At 60.3% G+C, this 17,242-nt stretch overlaps 1 protein-coding gene across 3 annotated transcripts in view; it reads right to left on the minus strand.

Annotated features, from left to right (window-relative positions):
* The window catches only part of ASB2 (ankyrin repeat and SOCS box containing 2), a 37,186-nt gene extending 31,512 nt beyond the window's left edge, over window positions 1-5,674 (minus strand). For 2 of the 3 annotated variants that reach the window (XM_045822749.1, XM_045822747.1), the window contains exon 1: window positions 4,034-4,277. The gene's annotated coding sequence lies outside the window, so the exon portion shown is untranslated. Of the gene's footprint in view, window positions 1-4,033; window positions 4,278-5,290 lie in introns of those variants that run through there. The other variant, XM_045822748.1, reaches the window with a different exon arrangement.
* Between the last annotated feature and the right edge of the window lie 11,568 nt (window positions 5,675-17,242).

Below are 17,242 nucleotides of genomic sequence, written 5' to 3' on the forward strand. Positions count from 1 at the left end.
GAGAAGTTTATGTTGAAGCTTAGCTATTCGGACCTGCTGTTCCCTGAGACCGAGAGGGTCCCGAGGAGGCTGAGGAGACGCTGCTTGCTGGATGGCTCGTGGCAGTAACCCAATGACGTGCTCGCATCCCTCCCTGGTCTTACTGCTTTAAAACCTAAACCGTAAGCATAGCTGGTGCCCATGGGCCCCTGCACGGTTTCTGGCCGCTTTCATGTGCTGTACCCTTTGACCTTCTCAAACCCCCAGGGGGGTAGGAGAATAAGATTCTTCCCATTGGCCGGATGGGAAGAATGAGACCCAGACTGTAAGTGGCAGAGTGGGTGGAGGCCAGGCCTGCCTGCTCTTCCTCGCATCAGGCCCTCTGACAACGAATATTTGAGCAGCGGCCAGGAGCTAGTTACTCTGGAAGTTTCTGCTCTGGCTAATGGGTGAGCCAACCTTGGGGGGAGGGAGAGGGGAATCCAGTCCACCTCACTTGACCACCACCTCTCCATCCCGCAGAGGGGGCCCGGGTCAAAGGCCCGGGTGGGCAGTCCTGGCCAGGCCTCTGCTGCTGGGGTCCAGGGCCTCACAGCTGCTGGGCATTTAAGCCTTTTGTAAGGCCTCTGAAGATGCTGAAAAGCTCCTCCCAGCATCACTAATCCCAGGCTTTGATGCTGGTTACAAGCTCTTGGCTTCCCTCAGGCGCCAGGACCTCAGGCCCCTGAGCTTGGGCCAGGGTTGCTGGATGTTACCAGGGGGGTCTGCTCGGGGCTGCAGGCCTCAGCTGACCCCACGATGCAGGTCCAGCTCCCTGGTGGCTGGAGGGGAAGCTGAGGCCCACAGAAGGGTCATGACTGGCCCAAGGTCACCCAGGATGGAGGTGACGACCAGGGGTTTGAACCTGTCCGAAGCTGGTTCTGCTCCTCACCCTCTGTGCCTGTTGGAGGTGAGGGGAGGTGGGGGGGGAGGAAGAGCCTTGACCCAAGACTCCATCCAAAATGGAATTGCCGTGAGTACCAGCTAAGAAAAATCTCCATGAATGTCAAGTTTCCATTTTATTTCTCTGGGCCCCAAGCTGTTGAATCTCCCAGCCCGTGGGTCACCCTAACCTTGGCCCCAAGTGGAGGACACTGCCCTCCCCTCCCGGCCCAGGGGTCTGGGCCCCACACAGCTACCCTTCCCCCACCTCTCCTGGCCCATCTCCTGCTCCTTCTCCTTCGGCAGCCAGACCCACCCGCGGGGTCCGACCACATGCAGGTCTGGGCGCAGGATTCCGGGCCCCTGACCCGGCGTCTGCCCAGGGCTCGGGGAGTGCCAAGCCCCATCACATCGGTGCCAACGGCCTGGGGTGGGCGTGAGGAGGGACCAGGCTTGCTGGTCCAGGGTGAGCTTCCAGCAGCACCGCCCCTCCCCCCGCCCCATAGCCCCAGGGCAGCTCGCCCGGCCCTGTCTGGGCATGAGGAGAGCAGGGACCTTCACCTTGGCCCCTGGGCGGCAGAAGGTTCTAGAAGCTCTAGCTCCAGACTGCAGCATGGGAAGGCCTGGGTGGAGCAGGCAGGGCTGCCCTCCCCAGCCCCCCCCCCCCCGCCCCAGGCCCAACTGCAGGGCCAGCTGCAAATCTTTACATCGAGATCACACGAAAATCATCTAAGATCTCTCTCCTTTCTGTCCCCGCCCTTATCTGCCTTTAGTTAGCTCTTTTCTTCTCCTCTCTCTGCTTTCCTTATCTCCTCTCTTTTCCACCCCTCTCTTCCGTGTTCTTTTTCTTTACAAAGTTCAGGCAGGTTCTGAATCACTGACTTTTGTGTCACCACTACCTTCCCCAGCATTTCTCCCAGCCACTGAGCTCTGAACGGCTTCATTCATTTTCCTGGGCATTAACTGGCCCAAGAGATGGCGCTAAGGGTAAGAGGTCAAGATGCCGACAGCCCTGTGACAGCTGCCTCCTCCAGGCAGCCTGACCCTCGGCAGCTCGGACATGGAAGGACGCTGATCAGGTCCAGAGATATTTTTGGGTTTCCTCCGGGAAGGCGCTCCTGGATCTAGCCTGGCCTTGACCTGCAGGCGTGTTAGGATGCCCAGTCTGTGCCAGGGACGGGTCTTTTACTGCTGTGTCGGTCCCCTGAGAGGCTGCTGGGGGCCGTGGCTTTGAACGTGGGCACTGGGGGCTAGTAGACCCAGAGGCCAGGATTGGATCCCCAGCTTCAACACCTCCTAGCTGTCCCGGCTTTAGGAAACACCCTTAACCTCTCAGACCCTCAGTTTCCACGTCTGGAAAATGGGAGTGACACTCCCTTCTAATGCCTTCAGGAAGAGCTCGGGGCCCCGTGCCGGGCTGGTAGCAAGGGCTTAGTGAATGCTCATGAATGCTGATTGTGTTATGATCAATTGTAAGGCCACCAGGGGTGGGTTATAGGGAGCCCGTACCCTGGGGGAGGAGAAAGAGGACCCCCTCCCCCACAGGCACTCACGGCCTGGCCTACATGTGCAAGAACAGGTGATGCAACCAGCACGGTGCCGGGTGGAGGCCCCTGCCAGCCCCCGAGGTGGGCGTGCCATAAACAGGCCTGCCACCAGCTGTCGGGACCCATCCATCTGTTGTGACAGCGGCTGGAGCGTCGGCCCCTGGCTGCCGCCCTGCGCTCTGCCCCAGGCCTCTGAGGGCAGACGTCAGGGCTGGAGCTGGTGTGCTGGCCCCGCTGGCTCAGCCGGGACCCCTGTGCGCGCCCTCCAGCACTGGCCTCGTGCACGAGCTCTCCCTTCATGGAGGTGGCTCTTCTGCCCTGTGCGGGAGCAGGGGCGGGCTCGGCCCCGCCCGGCCTCAGGTCTCCATCATTCACCTGTCCGCCCTAACAGCCACGCCTCACTGCCCCCTCGTTCCGGTCCATTCCCCTGGCCTCCTGAAGTCAGGTCCCGCCTGCCCTTCCTCCGCTCAAAACCGATCAGGTTATGCCCTGGCCGGTGTGGCTCCGTTGGCTGGAACATCGCCCCATAAACCGAAAGGGTATGGGCCTGGTTCCTAGTCAGGGCACACACCTGGGTTGTGGGTTTGGTCCCCCATCGGGGGTGCATGTGAGAGGCAACAGACCAAAGTTTCTCTCTCACACCGATGTTTCTCTCCCTCCTTTCCCCTCCCTCTGCAATCAATAACCATGTCCTCAGGTGGGGGATAAAAAAACCAGTCAGAATATGTTCCATCTTCTTGACTGACCTGGAGGGGTCTGCCTCTGCCCCCAGCTCCCCCTCCCAGATTCACCCCCACTTCTGACCTCCAAGGGCTTTTGCCGGAGCCACACTGCACTATCGGCCGACACCCAGGCCCGCCTGACTGTCTGCCTGGGTCGAGCTGTCCCTCCACCTGTGAGTCCCTCTCCCCGCCCTTCTGCCTGATGACATCCCTCCCATCCTTTCAAAAGCCTTCTCCTGGTTGAACGTGCCCTCGTATTTACACACACACACACACATACACACACACACGCACACACAGTACTCTTGCATCTCTGCATTCCCACACAGCATTTCTCCTTGCTTACACTGAGCTGTGGTTTTTCTTTCCAAACTCTCTTTCCTCTCCCAGACCCCAAGCCACTGGAGGCACAGCCCATGGCAACTTGGTGGCTCTTGTCCTCATGATACTGGGCACGCACAGGCGCTCCATAAATGTCACACGGAATGGGTGCACCCATGCGTGACCATATGTATTCACCCAAAACAAAAAGCATTTCTGAAAGTCATTTGTCTGATACATATTGCCCCAGGCCTGCGAACCAACAATGGCATCATTGAAAACGCCCTTCGCATTTCCATTTTTAGAAGCGCACAGCGGAGTGGTTTCTGAAGAACAACGGCCGTCCACGAGCACGGGTAAGCACATGCAAACGGCTGTCCCCCGGATCCGAGAGGAAAGTCACCGGCGTGGTTTCTGACCCCAAGGACCAGGACAGGGAGACGCAAGAAAGGAGCTCGACGAGAAGCGGCTCTGAATGAGCCGGCCCAACAGCCTCGCTCCATCCAGGTCTGCGTGCGTAAGCAAGTGGAAAGCATGCGTTACCTGCTAGGCTCGGAAGCAAGGGCACCGTTCGGGGGTAAGAAAGAGGATGTTCCTGAGAGCGCCTTAATTCAGCACATGCTCCCTGAGCGCCTGGCTGCTCTGCCTGGCAGCTCAGAAACGCTCTCCCTTGGAGCCGGGAGTTTATTTCGGGCCCACCGCATGACCAACGATAGCAAGCCAAAGTGTAAGATGTTGTGAATCTCAGATTTCCTGTGTGGAGGCTGCACGGAGGAAGCTGTGGTCCTGCCTTCAGCCCCTGCGGGGTGCACCAGCCCCACACTTCGCCTCTGAGAGCACCTCGGAGCGTTGGCCCTCACGTGACGTCACCACTTGTGATCCCTGACATGGAGGCCTTATATGGGTATGTTTCTGGAAGTCCCCGGGGGGGGGGGGGAGCGAGAGGGGAGAGAGCAGCAGAGGGTAAGAGACAGGGAGAAGGGAACAGGGACTGGAGAGACAGAACGGGGGGTGAAGGGACAAGTGTAAGGGCGGGAGAGATGACAGGGGGAAAGGAAAGAGGAACAATGAAGAAAGATGATGGAGGGAAAAAAGGGAGAGGAAGAGGTGGAAAACAGAGAGGATTGGGAATAAATGGAGAGAAGAAAGGAGAAAGGAAAATTAGGAAAACCAGGGAAGACAAAGAAAGAGAGAAACTGTGACCAGTTAAGGGGTGAAAAGGAGGAGAAAAATAAAGGAAAAGAGAGAGAAGAAGGACTAAGATAAAGAGAGCATGGGTGGGAGAGGAGAGAGGGATGGAAGAGAAATCAAAGGGAGGGGGGAGACGGGGAGGGTTGGGGAGAGGAAGAAGGGGGACGGAGAGACACTGAGTGTTGGGGGGAGGAGAGAAGGCGGGAGGGAAGATGGACTGAATGAGAGACAAGGAGAGACGGGGAAGCAGGAAGGGAAGGATTCAGGGTAAATGGCCTTCACAGAAACCGCTGGGAGCGTAGCAGGTGGCAGGGCCTGACGTTTGGAGGGACCAGGCACCCAGCTGCTGGATGCTGTGACGTGGGGCTGGAGCCACAGAGGACGGGGGAACAGACAGACAGACAGACAAGCCCACGAGCTTGGGGGCCGGCCCGGGGCGGGGGGGCATGCAGCGGCAGGGAGCCCTCCCGCGGGGGCTGGGGGAGATTATCCCCTGTTTCTGCAAGGGAGCCAATGGCACGTGATGCCAGTGCCAAGTGGCCAAGGCAGCACACACAGCCACACGCAGTGAGTGCCCCGGAGCGTGCGCTGAGCGCTCCAGGGGCTTACCTGCCCACATGTGCATCTCGGGTCTGGAGTCCCGTCCTCTCAATGGGAAGGAATTCAGTTTCAAAGCCCCATTCCCCTCGGAGGATTTACGATTTCCTGTCCATTCAAGTGATTTCTTAGCAACTCAGACTCAGTAGAATCCAGGATGCCTTTAGGCTCACATGGAATATTCCACTGGAAAATAAATCTCAGCGAATGCAGGGTTCCCTGGGGTCAGGCCAAGGTTCTGGAGGTCGGACCTGGTACTGAGGACAAGAGGACAGCATCTGTCCCTGGCTGTCCCCCAGCTACGCTGGCACCTGCTGAACTGTGCATCTCTCCAGCTAGGACAGTCCCCTGAAGGTTAGCTCAGGCTCAGCCCCCGCCCAGACCACGCGCCATGGTTGGGGTACGAAGGAAGGGCGGAGAGGGGCCGTCCGATGCTCTGCACTGTCTGGGGATTCTCCTTGGCAATAAGAAGCTCTAGTGGGCTCTGTGGAGTGCGTCCCTGGGGTCCTGCTGCTTCAGCGGCTCCCCGCTGGGGGCGGGCACAGATGCTCTGCGCTGTCGCAGGCCCCTCCCCCCGCTCAGGTGGCCCTCTGCCTTGCTTGCCTCTCCCTCCCAGGCCAGACGAACCTCTGGAAGTCTACAGAACTGAAGAAACTCGCTCTGCAAATCTTGCTGACATATCCCTGGACTCAGCTTTTCAGGAGCCCAGACTGTGGGTGAAGAGTCACGGGGAATGTGGACAGCAGAGGAGGGCCCGGCCAGGCACAGTGACCGATAAGCGACAATGTCATTCCTGCGGCGCTCACACGGCCTCCACGGCTAGTGCCGTCGTCATTTCACAGATGAGGGCGGCCAGGCTCAGGGAGGCTGGGGAGCCCGTCCATAGTCCCACAAGGCACCAGGGATGGTTTAGACCTAAACCGGGTCTGCCTGCCACAAAGCCGACGCTTTATCCACAGCTCTACCCACCATGTCTCAGGGGATCCAAATGTTGGGGCAGAAAAAGGGGTCTCACCAGCCTACGAATACAAATCAGTGACTAGGTGCTTCCCTCCAGCCCTTAGCTCTGCTCACTCGGGGGGAAGCTTGGTGCTGCAGGTACAGGCCCCCGGAGCACGGCAAAGGTGGGCTGGCCCTGCGGCTGCCGTCCCAGGTGACTCGCCGCCTCCAGCAACAGGTGGGGCTAATTCTGGGGGTCCCACCTCTGACTGCGTGTCGCCACACCCGCTCCTGCCTCAGAGATTCCAGATTTCACCCGTCGGAGCCCAGGCCTGACCCACAGGGACCCCCAGCTCCTCGTATTCAGGGGGAACACACCCCCACGCACAGGAAAGCGCGTGGGAGTGCGCGGCTCCATCGGGTTTCACGCACTGAACGCAGCCAGCATCCGAGCCCACCGGGGAGAGAACATCACCAGCTCCCCGGTGCCTGCCCTTGACCCCTGCCCCTGTCTCTGCCCCATCACCGCGCTCGTCCGCAACCGCTTCAGGTAGCCGTGGGCTGGCCCTTCTCACTGCCGCGTGGTATTCCGGGCTACGCATACGTCACAACCTACTCATTCCACTGTTGGTGGACATCTGGGTAGCTCCCAGCTTGGGGCAGTTAGGCACGTCCAAGTCTGTGTCTTCTGGCGAGTGACTGGACCCATTCCTGCCGGATGGACACCCGAGAGGGCCTTGCTGGGCCGCAGGGCGGGCGGCAAGCTGGGCTCGGCTTCGGCGTGACGGCCAGGCAGCCTTCCCAAGCTGCCGAGAACGCACGTCCCCACCAGCCGTAAGAGCCTCACGCCCTCCCAAGCACTGGGCACTTTCCACCCTTCTTCACAGAGGCCTCGCTGCAGGGCCTTCATGGCATCTCGTTGCCCTTGTGCTTCACATGTCCCCGGCGACAGATCACATCGGGCACCTGAGAAGCCCGGGCCTCTGTGATCTCTGGAACTCTCCCAAGGTCCCCAACTTTGTATGGGCCTCAGAGGTGGTCCTGCAATACAGGACCCCCCGGGGAGGGTGTTTGTGGGGACAGAGAAGGGGGTCAGTGAGGGACAGCTGCGCAGGCAGCAACCACACAACTGGCCCGCGTGCACGGGAGCGAGAAGGACGGGATCCCCAAGGAGGAGCCCCCGGGACCCTCGCGTGGCCCCTGCAGGGCTCTGCGCCCCGAATCCTAACCGGAACCTCCCCTCCCTCACTCTCTAGCCCGCTTCCCCTGGTACATACGTGTCTGTCAAGAGCTTGTTGCCTGTCTGTCCCGTCTAGGATAGTTGTCGTGTTCACTGCTGTCTGTCAGTACCTACAACAGTGCCTGGCACATAGTAGGTGCTCAGTAAGCAACCGTTGCATGGGTGTGCTCACACTCGGGGCCACACAGCCCCTGGGTGTGATTTGGGGTGGGCTGTGGCGCTGTCTATCAGCCTCTGCTTGGCTGTCGGCCACACACACGCGCGTGCACGCACACACACCAGGCTTTCCTTCCTGCTTACTTTCATCTGAATGCCCGTGGATAAGAGGGTGTGTGTGTGTGTGTGTGTGCGCGCACTGGGGAAGCTGTTCACTGAACCCCACAACTAGTAAGGCCCAGAAAGGGAGCCACACCCTGCACATTTTCCTTATGAGGTGACACCTCCTCCAAGGAAGGGGGTTGGGGGGTGGAGCTGGGATTGGGGTCCGTGCCAGGAGCTGGGACAGCTCCAACCAGGCAACACAATATCACCGGCTAAAATAAGCACCCCTCCAGCCCTGGGCCCTGGCCCCCGGCCCGGGCTGCCTCTCCTATCAGTTTATTTTGGTTTTAAGAGATGAAGGGGAATAGACAAGACACGGGCAGCGTGCTGGAGGGGGAGGACAGCCAGCAGATGGCGGGGGTGGGGAGGACACACAAAGGCCCCGAGTCCTGGGGGGAGGGAGGGAGGGAGGGAGGGAGGCAGAGAGAAGTCCCCATTCCTCTCCTTTCTTTAAAATGAGCCCTGTGCCCTCTGGGGTGTGGTGGACCCACAGTGTCTTTCTTCTGGGACTTTTAGAACCCTCCCTGCCCCCCTGCCCCCCGCCCCCCAGCCTAGAGGGCCGAGGCAAACTCCAGGGAGAGAAGACAGTGTTTTCATTAAAGGCAAGGAGAGTTCAGGCATAACATTTGCCCCACTGGCAGGAGAGAAGGCCAGGTCAGCCGCATGCCCCATGACCCCCCCAGGTGTGGGGGTCACACCCCTGGGATGACTTGTCACCACCAGCAGGGTCCCTGGGGACGGGCAGAGCGCTGCCGGATCCTGGCCCAGTCCTCTCCAATACCCAGCGTGAGTGTGGAGGGCGGACCAGTGGGGCCTCGATCACGGTTTTCATCACCATTAGCAGGTCCCAGGTGCAAATCCCTTCGTGGGACACTGGGCTCTTTGCAGCCCTGGGTCACGGCTGACCGTCCAGACAAGAGTGGTCAGGACAGAAGGCCAGGGCTGCGCCTCAGCCAGCACCAGTGTCTCGTGCGCTAAATGCCACTCCCTCTGGTGCGAATCTCCAACCATCCCGACCTACCAGCTCAAGGAGTTATCCCGCCCCAGGGGCGGAGTGGGATCCTCGAGGTCCACGCCGGGGCTGCAGCCCTCGGTGTGGAGTCATCTGCAGCTGAAACCCTGGCCCCGGCGCCGTCCGTGTGTGAGCGCTGACTTTCTCCAATGAGTGCCTTGCCCCTGCAGGTGCCCTGGGCCTCATGGGGACATGCTGGGCCCTGGTGGCCAGCCCTGGGCCGGTGACTTCTTTCTTGCTGGGAGGTGCTGCCCACGTGCAGGCACAATGGGCCCCACCTCGTCCTGTTCCCAGCATGGGCTCTGGTGTCAGATGACCCCGGTTCGTTCCCTGCTTGCAGCGGCCCACGCAACAGCCGGGGACCTTCCTGAAAGTCAGTTTCATCTTCGGAGATGGAGAGGGGGGCGGTGACAACTCCCTCCCCCATGGCTGTTAGAGGGGTTCGGTGAGACCCCGGGGCTCACACAGCCCACCTGGGACCCAGCACTCAGGAGACGCACACCCTTGGGGCCTCCTCCACCCCGCCTGTGGGGGCCCAAGTGGAGGAGGCAGCGCCTGTGGGTCAGGGGGGTCTGGATCCGACCTGGAGACCATGACCCCTGTGGGCCAGCTGGTTCACTTGGCGTCTCTGTGGCTTAATCTCGCCGTGCCTGAGTCACCCCCTGGAGCTGGGGAACGAAGTTAGACCCTGCGTGGCCCACATGCCCCAGTTAGCCGCTGGGAGCAGGTTTTGCATGAATGCAAACATGCTCAGAGCGGAGCTGGAGGGAAAGAAGGGGTTACAGCAGCCCCCACCCCTCCCCGGGGATCAGGCCCTGGCCGTGGGGACACTGCACGCCCTGCTGGGTGCCTCGGCTCCTGGCTGGCCCTGGGTCCTCTGGACAGTGCCGGGGCCACACCTCGGGCCGTGCACTCCGTAACTGCGGTGGACAGGAGGAGGCAGAGACCCTGGAACGCCGTCCCCGGCCCGGCCGCTCTGGGGCACAGCTCACGGAGAGCAAAGTCGCTGCTCCAGATCCGCAGCTGTCACCCATTTGGCACCTGCAGGGCGGTGCCCAGCTGAAGGGGGGCTGACTGCTCTCAGGCCTCGGCTTTTACCTTGGCCTTGCTCCTTGGGGAATCCAAAGCGGGCCGTGGTGTGACATTGCAGACGTGTCAGCCAGACCTGGCAGCCCGGGCACGGCCCTGCACTAGCTGTGGTGGGGAGGGCCGGGGTTCTGGGTGTGCACGCACTGGGCATGCAGCAGGAGGATTGGGGTCCTGGCATCAGGGGGTGGGTGGGATGGCCAGATGCCCTGATCTGCCGGCCCTCCGGGGACCCAGGCCATGCATGGCCATCATGGGAGGGAAGCCCCTCTGGGAGTTGCCGGGACTCCGTGACGGTGACCCCCCCCCCCGGTCCACAGAGCCTCTGACCCCACGGACCTGGAAGGGCAGCAAGCAGACTGTCAGAACGGGCAGGGGCTCGGGGTCCGTCTGCTCCAGTGTGCTGCTTCCGAGGAGAGGGACACTGGGCCTGGAGGGAGAGGAGAGCTGGGCTTGGCTTCGCAGAAGCCACACGTTCCAGAAATTCACGACAGTTTTCCCGTCTCCCCCGCCCAAGCCGACGGGGTGATCTCAGTGGCTGACAGCCCCTTCATGTCGTGGACTCTAGAGACCGAGGTGCTGGAGCAACCGGCAGGAACTCCTCCATGCCAGAGGGGGGCGGGTCCGGAAGACAGGCTGCACCTCCTGCAGGCACATTTAAGATGCCTGCTACCCCTGGAGACCCCCAGAAATGCTTGGGGGTGGGGGGTTGTGGTTTACAGTAGACCACAAGCCCTGGGGAGCAGTTTGAGACTTCAAGCACGAGCAATTGGGGTGTCAATGTCGTTCTGTCTCCTTGTTCCCCTTCCCAGAGGTCAAGCTAGGTCAGTCCCAGCAAAGGCTCCCTGGTGAGGTGGCTGCTCCAGACGTCCCTGTGGAGCCAGCCCAGTGGCTAAGAGCCCAGACTGGAATCACCTGCCAGCTCCGCCATTTGAAAGCTGTGTGACCTTGGAAAACTGACTTAACCTCTCTGAGCCTTGGCTTCCTAATCTGTAAAATGAGAGGAAGGGACAGTACCGTGTCTCATAGGAAGGTTGCAATGATTAATATATATTATATATACATATATATTAAAATAAAGACTTACAGAATGGTACAGGTTGTTATTACCTTAAATATCCTGATAGAAATGGAGGAGGTGGTGGTCGGTCAGAAACAATGGTTCTTAACGGAGGACAATTCCCCCTTAGAGGCAGTGGACAGCTCCTGGAGACATTTTTTGGTAGCTATAACTGAGGATGGGGTTGCATTACTGGCCATCTAGTGGGTCGAGGCCAGGAGTGCTTCTAAATATCCTACGATGCACAGGACCCCCGCCCCCACCCCACAACATGGAGTTAACGGCCCAAATGTCCACGGTGCCACCGGGGAGAAGGCCTGGCCGGAGGAGGGGTGGGTAGTGGGGGAGGCCTTGTAAGCAGAAGGAAGTCTGCACTGAGGGGGGCAGGACGTGGGTGGCCAGGGCGGCGGGGATGGGGGGACTGTGCTCTCCTTCCATTGCTGAGGGCACCTGTGGATTTCAGGGCCAGCTGCTGTTGGGGGTCCAGGTGTTTGGATTTCCAATGCTTGTGACTGGGACAGGGATGGCTCGTTGAGGGGCCATCACCAGGGCTCGTCACCAGTCCTGAAGGTCACGGGCAGAGGGAAATGCAGCCGGGGCTTGAACAAAGCAGAGTGGATGGGCTTGGCGGTCACCGTGAAGGTTGGAGTTCTTCCATGAAGCAGAAAAAGGGGGGGGGGGTCCTGGTGGGTCTCTGCCCTGGGAGGGCCAGGCCCCCTGCTGGAGTTGGCACATGCACACATGTGCACACGCATAGGCCCCCAGACACACGGGCTCCGACGATGCTTAGATCCCTCGCATAGCTTACATTCTGAAGTCAGGAAGGGAGATGAATGTGATCTACCAGTTGGCGAGACAGTTGGCAAACAAAGAAATCTTATAAAAATAAGAACCGTGGAAGGCTCTCGTTTTCTAAAAAGGTCTCCATTTCTTTTTCGGTGCACGTGTGGGGCGAGAGGCGCCTGACGCATTACAAGAGCTGAGGCCTAGCCACCAGGGTGCCCGCCTTGGTCCTTCCGGAAAGTTCTATGGAAATCGTTTTCCTGCCTGGGGCCCCAAGAAAAGAAGGAAGGGGCTGCATGGTGGGGCTGCCAAGAACACAGGCCCCTCCAAACCCGAGTGCCTCTCTCACCAGACCGAGCGGCTGCACGCTGCTGCCCCTCACGCACCTCTGCCCTCTGAGACGAAAACTCTAATTGTGAATCAGCTGGAATTCGAGTCAAACCCACCTAAATATTCGCAACACCAGAAAATAAAAAATGGGGTAACAGTGACTTGGGAAGAGTCTCTGAATCCTGGTATTCGACCTCCCATCCTAGGTCATTTCAAAGGAGCGGCTGTCGGGCAGAATCCCATTATGTATGTGTTTGCTGCTGATCTTTGTGCACGTGGACACGGCCTCACGCTCATGCACGCACGTGGCCTTGTGCACGCCCGGGGAAGCGGACCCTCTGGGAGGCTGCTGGGGGCGCCTGGCACGAGAGGAGCAGGGGTGAGGAAGGTGAGGGTGTCCGCCGCCCCACACCCCCTGAGGGGCGGATGTGGCCACCCCGTGTCACAGCCCAGGAGACTGAGGCCCAGAGACCGTAAGACCCATTTCCAAGTTCACTCTGTTAAAACAGGGCTTGGACTTTAAGCTCTCTCTCTCTCTCTGTCTCTGTCCTTTCCTTTCCTTCCTTCCTTCCCGATGTTTCTGGTGCCGTCGACGCTGACCGGCGTCAGCTCCAAACTGCACTGTCATCGCTGCTGGCCTGGCCTGGCAGAGCGTGTGACCTGGACACACACCGGGCCCGCCGACAGCCAGGCCTGTGCCCCGCCAGCCCCGGGCTCCCGGGAGGAGCGCTGACTTTTCACGCTGATGCAGGGCCTCTTCTGTGGCCCTTCTCGGCTGGCCGGCTGGCCCTGGGCCCCCCGGGCCTATAATTAGCCACAGTGCCGGGCCTGGGGATCGGGTGTCTGCCGGTCTGCACGTCGCGGAGACAGAATGTTGGGGCCCGAAGATAATCTCCCGGCTGCCGTGCCCAGGGGCCCGGTCTCTGACCCAGGCGGTCTGGGGCCTGTGGGGCGAGGGCGTCTGCGTCTCCCTGAGCATCTTGCATTTTTCGTTCTGAATCTGGTAATCCCATCGGCAGGCCCCAGAAGGGTGCTCCACTGTGTGTCCCTCAGGTCATGGGGCACTTGCAGGCACCTCTGGCTAGAGGCCTCCGTGGGTTCTAGGTGCGGCACCATGCCATGCAGAGACGGGGCTCAGGGCTGCTGCTTGCTCATGTGGGGGCAGCAGGAGGCTTCCCAGGGGACAGGAACATAGCCGTCGCCTAGAGATGAGGGGGACTGAGGTGTCACCCCGGTTGTCTGGCATCAACCGGTAAACTGCCCCCGGGATCAGGGGCAGAGGCATTCTGGGTCACAGCAGAGTCCAGAGGGGCTGACAGCCAGGACAAGGGCAACTGGAGAGAGGGGGCTTAGAGGGACCTGGGGCCCCTCTGCAAACTGTGAACTGGGTGTGGGGGTCAGACTGCATTCCCTTTCTGTCACCTTCCAGCCATGGGACTCTGGGCCCCGGTTCCCCATCCGTGAAACAGGGACAGCCCTTGCTCCAAGGCGGCCTGCAGTGAGGTTAGCCAACGGCCTGCTCGTGGCCCTCGGACACAGAACAGTAGGGTCAGCACCGGGCTGAGGCCTGCCTGCTTCCGTGGCTCGGCCTCCCGCCCTCTGAGTTAGTGAAGATTTGCTGCTGTAACAAACTTCAAACACCACCGGCTCAAGCGCAGCCTTTCCTGTCTCGGAAATTCACACCCAGCCGGTGTTCTTTGTCGGCAACTGGCTCTCCTCGCGATGACGACCCAGGGGCCCGCTCTGCCATCTTGTCCCTGTGCAACTTCCAAGGTCGCCATGTCCAGCATATTCCGGCAGGAGAGGAAGCAGCAGGGACAATTCCCGCCGGCCGGGCGTGGCAAAAGTAGACATTGCCCTCCTGTCACCCTGGCCAGCACGTGGTCTCCTGGCCACATCTAACTGCAGCAGGCGGAGCGAGGTCTCCCACCCTGTTCTCAGGAAGAAGTCCTTCTTGCCCCAGAGAAACGATGGCCCTGGAGAGTTTGGGAGGAGGACCCGGGGAAAGGGGACCCCTGGTAGCCCCAAAGAAATGAGGCCGCAAGCCTTGGTTTGGGCTCCGGCCCAGGAGCAGACCCACCCGGAGACAAGGATCCGCGTGCACACAGCAGGTTGGAAAGAGACCCCACCGTCCATGGCAGAGGAGGAGGCAAGAGAGACAGAAGCAGGGAGTCAGCTAAGACAGGGCATGTTCTTAGGCTGCTACCTCCATGGGCGGCTGCAGCCCAGAGCTGCCAGGGACCTCTGGGAGCCAGTGTGGAGCGGAGCCTCAGAGTAGTCCCATTAAAGGAGGGGGTGGGGGTGTTTGGGGTGTTTATACACCCCCCACATCAGTTGGCGGTTGACGGCTGCTCCTGGGAGGGCGTTATCCCCTGGCCCTGGTGGCCTCTCCAGGCTCAGTGGGCGGAACCCCGGGGGTGTGTGTTGAGTGGTCAGGGCAGGAGACCTGAGCGGGGCACCACCGGGTCTGCTACACTCCGCAGATGTGCAGGGCTCACTCTCTTGATTGGTGTCCTGAAGGGACAGAGCAGGGGTCGATCCCAACCCACGGCCATGTATGTCGTCTGCCATGGCCCCCCAATGCAGGGCCACGGAGCCTGGGGGCAGCCGCGGGGCTGGCTGATTACCTGGCTCGGGGTCCGCCGACCTGACGGGAGCCCAGGTCAGGAGCTTCTTAGCTAGAGACCTTGAGCGAGAGAGTCACCTACCGTTTCCTTGCTGACTGCTGGGGGGCAGACCCTCCTCAGAGGCCGCCTGGGTCTTTGCCTCCTGAGCGCTGCATCACGGCCTCCTCACCCAACTCCCTCTCACACCCTCCCGTCACTCGGATGTGTGTCGCTCTGCTACCAGCCCCAGAAGAGGCTCTCCCTGCCTTTCCTGGTGTCGGTGTCATGGGATTAGATCGGCCCCACCCAGGGAGTGTCCCTGTCCCACCGCCCACCGATCCGGAACCCTGACTGCATCTGCAGAATCCCTTTGCTACGAAACGTGACACCATCACAAGTGTGGGTGCCGGTCCCCAGCTGGGGACCTGGCGCAGGGTTACGAACCGCTCCGCCCCTTCCCCCTCTTCCTGGCTCTCAGGACACCGCGCCCTCCTGGGTCTCTCCTTTCCTCACTGCTGGCATCCTTGCCTGCATTCACACCCCACCGCCAGCACTTTTAAGAACATCGGGACTCTCTAAAAAATGATAAGAGCGTGCTGGGCCCGGGCCACCCAGGGAGCTGGCAGAAGTCACCCCAGCTGAGGACGGTCAGCCCCTGCTGGGCAGCTTGTGTCCTAGGGGCTGGAGTGACCACCCCGGGTCAGGTAGTTCCCAGGAGACTTTGGAAAGTGCTGAGTCACCCTCTGACAGCTGGGGGTGAAGGTGGGGTGGGGTGACCCAGGCAGAACTGGCCCCTTTTCTAGCTTGGCTAGACAGTGTTCAAGCCCCGGCCTGGCCTGAAGTACAATGGAAACAAGGGGGGCCCTGGGGATGGCCCAGCGGTTGGATCTGGGGGTGGAAGGGCACCAGGCACAATACTAGTAACAATGGCGGCTCCTCTGGCGCGCTTACTATGTGCCAGGTGCGCGGTGAATGCGTCTGTCAGCTCATTTAACACCACGACTATACTTACGAGGAAGGTCCTGTGGTTAACCCCATTTCCCAGAGGGAGAAACTGAGGCTCAGTGAGGCTAAGGGACTCCCCGAGGCCAGACAGCTCCGGACTGGCGAGGAGCTGACAAGCAGGGGTCGCATCTGTGACCCCTTAGTGTTTCTGCCGTGCTGCAATAAGGCTCCTTCCATCTAACACTAGTAAGTAGTTATAATAGCAAGAGACTGACTCCATGTGGGGAAGCAGTTGAACTGGGACTAAAGGAGGAGCATTACAAGGAGACATATTTGGATGCAGCGTAAGGAAGGGTAGGTAGAGGTCCTGTTCTAGCCGTCAGAGTGGCCCGGTGGGGAACATGGCCACCCTGGGAGGGAGGGAGCTGCCTGTCGATGAACGTATACAAGGGAAGAGGCCGCTCTCATTTTCTGAGGCCCTAGTAATAACAGACACGGTACTGAACACCTTACCTAGGTCATCTTTAGGTCCTCACCGCCCTATCACGTGAGCACTACTGTCCCCAGCTTACAGATGAGGAAACTGAGGCTCAGAGAGAGGGACCCGCAGATGGTTATGCAGATGGTAAGTGGGGGAGCCGGGACTCACACCCAGACCTGTGCCTCTCCGAAGCTCGGCTTGGACCCTACATCTACTGAGCGCCTGCCGTGTGGCCGGCAGGGACCACTGAGTCCTGGTCCTCGCCCCTGGGGAGGTCACATTCCAGGAGCAGTGAGACAGCCCGGAGCGGTGGGTGTTGGACTAGAACCAGACAAGGATGAGGGGAAGCCGAGAGTGAGCTGGGGTCAGGGCGATCCGGGACGGCCAGGGACGGCCACTTGGAGCTGGTGGCACCTGAGCTGAGACCTGAAGGGCAAGGAAGCACAGAGAACAGGATGAAGAGCTGGGCAAGCCGTGCTCTGGGCACAGGGAACCACAGCTGCAGAGCGCCTGGGGAGGGTGGAGCAGGGGAAGGCCAGTGGGGGAGGAATGGAGTTCCACCTCATTTGCCGTGACTGGAGGATTTTAAACCGGCGATGCGCTACAGGCAACTCTTACCAGCTCCAGAAACCACCTCTTAAATCTCCAAGACTTTTGCAAGCAGGTGTTAACAATTAGCAGCTTGAAATCAGTCTCAGAGGGAGCATTTACACCACAGAAAGTGGCAAACACCGCTTATCATGCTCTGTCTGTGGGGTGGCTGCACTGTTTACCTGCACAGCACCGGTTGTAGGCAGGAAATGGGAGATTGGGTTTGCACTTTAGGAGCGCTCTCTCTGGCCGCTGGGTGGGGAGCGGCCTGCAGGGGACAGAGGAGCTGGGGGACCAGCAGGGAAGGAGCTGCACTGGTCCATACTGGAGAGATGGGGGTTGGGACCAGGGTGGGCCAGTGGATGGATCTGAGTGATTTTGGAAGCGGAACCAGTGGGCCTTGCTGAGACCTTCCCTGGTGCAGAGCGAGGATGGGGGTGGAGGAGCCAGGCTGGGGGGTCTCCCAGGAGGAGAGTCCCCCTGGGCCCTGGGACTCGCCTCCTCCTGTACCCAGGGTGGACAGAAGGGGAAGGGACAGAGCTCTGAGAGTCTGTCTCAGTGGAGGGTCCC

This window comes from Phyllostomus hastatus, unplaced genomic scaffold (genome assembly GCF_019186645.2).
Source record: "Phyllostomus hastatus isolate PE091 unplaced genomic scaffold, TTU_PhHast_1.1 phas_scaffold_501, whole genome shotgun sequence".
NCBI lineage: Eukaryota > Metazoa > Chordata > Mammalia > Chiroptera > Phyllostomidae > Phyllostomus > Phyllostomus hastatus.